Source organism: Elephantulus edwardii, unplaced genomic scaffold (genome assembly GCF_000299155.1).
Source record: "Elephantulus edwardii isolate Elephantulus edwardi_28Jun2011 unplaced genomic scaffold, EleEdw1.0 scaffold00075, whole genome shotgun sequence".
In the NCBI taxonomy this organism is placed as follows: Eukaryota; Metazoa; Chordata; class Mammalia; order Macroscelidea; family Macroscelididae; genus Elephantulus; species Elephantulus edwardii.
In genome coordinates, this window is record NW_006399825.1 from 8,303,277 (window position 1) to 8,308,889 (window position 5,613).

Consider the following 5,613-nt stretch of genomic DNA (forward strand, 5'->3'; position numbering starts at 1 on the left):
TCTCCTTCTCCAGCAGAGCATCTGGTGCCAACACCATTTTCTTTTTAAATTTTTTTTTTAATTATGTGTGTGTGTGTGTACCGTCAAATCAGATTTGACTGGTACAGGAGGAGATTGTTCCTCCTTTTCCAGCAAAGCATCTGGTGGATTTGAACCGCACACCTCTGGGATTGCAGTCAACACCATTTTCTAACATAAACTCTCAGCAAAATAGCAATGGAAATTCCTCAACATAGTTAACGGTATGTATGCAAAACCAACAACCAACATCATTCATTTTTTAATTAAATTTTTTATTTTGTGATTTTAATGAATGCTTACAGAAAAATTACATTTTAATTCACTTATTGTTGCACATTTTTACCCACTCCTCCTTCCCCCTCTACTTTTATCATTTTTGATGTTTCCTACATGAGTCAATATTTTTTATACTAGTTTATTTACAAAATTTGGATACATTGTTTCAAAGAACAGATTCTTCCAATTCCCCTCACCCTCCATCAAACTATACATTATTAGCAAAAAAATATTGAGAGCTCTTCCCTTGATTGGGAACAAGACCAGGGTTCCCTTTATCACCATACCTAGTCTAGTCAATACTGTACTGAAGTTTGAGCTAGAGCAATAAACCAAGAAAGGGTGATAAACAGTATCCAAACTGGAAATAAAAAAAAATAAAGTTATCTTTATTTGCAGATGATGTTGTTCTGTGTTGTCATGTTGACTAAGACTCATATTGATTGTATGAAAACAGATCAGAACTGTGCCCTATTCTGCACCACCCTCACAGTCTTCACTTTGCTAACAATCTTCACCCATTGTTGCGGTCACTGTGTCAATCCAGAAAATGCCTGATCCTATCTATTAAAAAATCCTAGAAACTCTACAAGGAAGGAACTGGAACCAACAGAAGAATTCAGCAAAGTGGGAGGATATAAAATCAATATACAAAAAATCAGTTGGGTTCCACAACATTAACAAAAGAGAGCTCCAAAAAGGAAATCAGGAAAGCAATATTACTTAAAATAGCTCCCGGGGAGCTCTGGTGGCCTAGTGGCAAGGAGCTGCAACTACAATCCCAGAGGCGCACAGTTCGAATCCACCAGATGCTCTGCCGGGGAAGGAGGGACAATCTCTTCTTGTACCAGTCAGATCTGATTTGACGGTACACACACACACAAAAATAAAAAATAAAAATAAAATAGCTCCCAAATGGATAATAAATCTAAGAATAAAACTAATCAGGGACATAATGAACTTATACTATGAACACTATAAAACAACTGTAAGAAATTATGGTACATTCACACAATGGAGTACTATGCAGCACACAGGAGTGATGATTTTGTAAATTATTACCTAACTTTGGAGGGACAGGAGAGCATTATGCTTAGTGAACTAACTCAGTTCCGCAAGGACAAATACTGTATAAAACCATTATTGTAGAATGAGTATAAGGATCCAAGGGAGGTGGGGGAGGGTGGAAGCAGAGGGATGAGGATGTGCAGGGGAAGTGGGGATTAATCATGGAATTGTACATTTTGGTGGGTGGGGGGAATGAGGGAAATTGGAAGAATTTGTTCTCAAAAACAATGTGTTAGAATTTTGTAAATAAAATAGTATTTAAAAAAAGTAAACTTGAGGAGGGGGAAGGGAAGTAGAAAGGGTAGAATGTAAAAATGAATGAATGAAAATCAAACTTTTCTGTAAACTTTTGTTAAAATTACTATTAAAATAAAAAAATTTATTTAAAAAAAGAGAATAGCATAAATGATAAAACATTCCCTACCCATGAATTAGAAGACAACACTGTGAAAATGTCAGTAATATCCTAAGCAATCTATAGATGTAATGCAATACTGATACAACTCCCAATAGCATTCCTTAATGAGATGGAGAAATTAATCCCCAGCTTCTTATGGACAAAAAAAAATCCTAAATACCTAACCAAATATTGAAGAAGAACAAAGCAGGAGGCTTCATACTTTCCTATACTAAAACTTAATACAAGATCACAACTACAGAATTGAGAATCAAAAAAAGGTAAATCCATCCATCTACACGTTGTTACTGACTTCACAAGAGTACTGAGGAGCAACAATGTCAATCTAAGGTGCACATGATACAGGCCATGGTTTTTGCAATTACATGCTATGCATCCAAGAGCTGGGCAATGGCTAAGGATGACAGAAGAAGAATCGATGCTTTTGAATTTTGGTGTTGGAAAAGATTATTGAATAAACCATGGACTGCTAGGAGAACAAACAGGTTCATCCGGGAGAGGGTGAAACCAGGCTGCTCCTTGGAGGCAAGGATGTTGAAGCTTTGTCTGATATATTTGGGCATGTTGCAAGAAGGGACTGGTCCTTGGAGAAGGACATCATCCTTGGAAGGGTGGAAGGACAGCACAAGAGAGGAAGACCCTCAATGAGATGGATTGACTCAGTGACTGGGGTTATAGGGGTATGTGTGTCAGAGACTGCCTCAGGATGGAGCAGAGTTCAGAGCTGTTGTACATAGGGTGACCGCTATGAGTGGCAAGTGACTCAATGGCACATAACAATAACAATTCGGGCAGCTGATTTTTTACAAATAGTGCTGGCAAAATTGGATAGCCATATATATAAAAAGAAATAATGATTAGTACCTTATATTATGCATAAAATTAAATAAAATTGATCATGTTGTTGTTGTTATGTGGTCAAGCTGCCTGTGACTCACAGCGACCATATACACAACAGCTCTGAAACCTGCCCTATCCTGAGCCAGTCTGACTCTGACACACCTACCTCCATTGCCCCAGTTACTGTATCAATCCATCTTATCCGGGGTTTTCCTTTCCTGCTCTGTCCCTCCACAATTCCAAGCCTGATGTCCTTCACCAAAGAACAGTCCCTCCTGGCCACATGCCCAAAGTATGTGAGACGGAGCTTCAAAACCCAAGCCTCAAAGGAGATATTTGGTTTCACCCTCTCCAAAACAGATTTGTTTGTTTTCTTCGCAGTCTATGGTACGTTCAAGTTCTTTCTAGCACCCCAACATAAAGGCGTTGATTTTTCTTCTGACATCCTTAATCACTGTCCAGCTCTCTGAGGCACAGCAAGTAATTATGAACACCATGGCCTGGATCAGGCACATTTCGGTCTCTAGACGTACATTATTGCTTCTCAGCACTCTGGAGAGGTCCCTGAGAGCAGATTTCCCAGTGCAGTAAGTCTTTTGATTTCCTGACAGCTGGTGCCAAGACTGTTGATTGTGGAGCTGAGCAAGTTGAAAATTTTTTTAAAAAAATTTTATTTTATTTCATTATTTTTTGAGTGTACCATCAAATCAGATCTGACTGATACAGGAGGAGATTGTTCCTCCTTCTCCAGCACAGCATCTCGTGGATTCGAACCTTTGAGACTGCAGTGCAGTTTCTTGCCACTAGGCCACCAGAGCTCACCTGCAAGTTGAAATTTTTAACAACTTCAATCTCTTCGCCACCTATTGTGGTGCTGCTAATTGGACCAATGGCGAGAATATTTGCTTTCTTGATGTTGAGCTTCAATACATTTTGAAAACTACAGTCCTTGACCCTCTGCAGAAAATGCTTCAGATCTTCCTCAGTTTCAGCAAGCAAGGTTGTGTCGTCTGCATAACGTAGGCTGTTGATGACTCTTCCTCAAAACCTGATGCCACATTCCTCCTCATAAAGCCCAGCTTCCTGAATGGTCAGTTCCACATATAGATTGGAAAGGTGGCACTCTCCTTTGCAATGATAAAGTTAAAACTGTAAAGTCCCTAGAAGATAACACAGGATCAAAACTAGGGGAACTGATGTTTGGCATGAATAGCCTATCAAACAAAGGAGTACAAAGAAATCTTACAGACTGGAGAGGGGAATCATTGGTAATAAGATATTTAATAACATATTTAATATAAAAAATACATTGATAGCTTCAACACCTTAACAAAATAAAAGACAAATAATCTAATTAATAATGGGCAAAGCACATGAACAGATACCACACCAAAGATATTTAGACAACCAACTAATAAATGAAAAGATGTTACCAATCATCAGCCTTTAATGAGATGAAAATCAAAGTGACAATGAGATGCCATCTCACCACTACAAAATTGAGTGATCAAAGAACAATAACAAAATGCTAGCAAGGCTGTGAAGAAATCAAGAGTCTCCTGCTTGGCTGTACATAGCTAGTGGGGGTGTCAAACGATATAATCACTATGAAAAACAGTATGATGATTCCTCGAAAAACTTTTGGAAAAGGATGTGGGTATGAGTAGGCTCTGGGGTCCACAGATGACCTGGTAATCCATTGTAGACAACTTGGGTAATTAAAACTACAGCTGCCCATGAAAAGAGATCAAGAATGGTCAGGTTCCTAATGCTTATTTTGGCCAATATGTTTGGCTATTTAACTTAGGTTGACAACAGGGTTTTTTTTAAAATTATTAAATTTTATTAGTTTTAATGAACATTTACAGAAATTTGGGGTTTTCATTCATTCATTGTTGCACTGTTTTCTCCACCCTCCTCCCCAGTTCGTTCTTCTTTCCCCGCTCCCCCCCGCAACAGTTTTAAGAGTTCCAAAAAGCCTTGTCCTGCCTGGAAGTTGCATTGGCATTTATAAATGGGGTCACAGCAGAAAAGTGGGCATAGTTTGTGCCTCCCATCCCACGAAGAGCTCCCATTCTCGAACTCAAGTACAAAGTGAGCTTGTGTCAGGAATTGTTAGTAATTTGGTGATGCCTAAGGTTTTGGGGCAAAGACCTGAGAACTAAGGAAGAAATTTTCTGTGTCCAACTATTAAGATGTGGCAGAAGAGAAGTCAGTGTTTCAGGAAATTCTTCCACAGCAAGGTCAGCTGTCTGAGAAAGTATAAATACAGTGTTGCTGTGTAAACCTAAACTTTTACCCTTAACATCTCTGACTCTGGAAAAACTGGAGAAAATGAAGCAAGCAGCACAGAAAACAATTCACCAACAAAATATGGCAGGGAAAGAAAAACAGCAAGTGATGTTTTCACTGATGATCTTGCACTTCCACAAACACAATAGTAGTATTTAATAACTAGAAAATAATCCACATTTCTATGGTAAAAGTTGTATCTGTTAATAAAACTAATATTCATATAAATACTACAAAAGTACCCCAAGATTGACTAAACTTGCATTATGACTTTAAATAGTCTGGTTTGTATTAACACTATCAATTAAAATAACGAAACTTTATTACTTTTCACCAAAGTCTAGGATTGCATATCATGTTCATCATTCTGCTGCTTTCAGTTTCATACATAGCATTCTCTGGCACATGTTTTCTGAAAACAGAGGAGCTTTCCATATTTCTTAAAATCCTGTATTTTAATACACATTCTGATCTTGCACAAAATATTCATGTTGTACTTTTATGATGTTGTTGTTATTATGTGCCGTCAAGTCGCTTGCGACTCATATCGACCCTATGTACAACAGCCCTAAACCCTGCTCTATCTTGTCCCAATCTCATTGCTTCTGACACACCCATCCCAATTACCCCAGTCACTGAATCAATCCACCTCATAGAGGGTCTTCCCCTCCTGCACTGTCCCTCCACCCTCCCAAGCA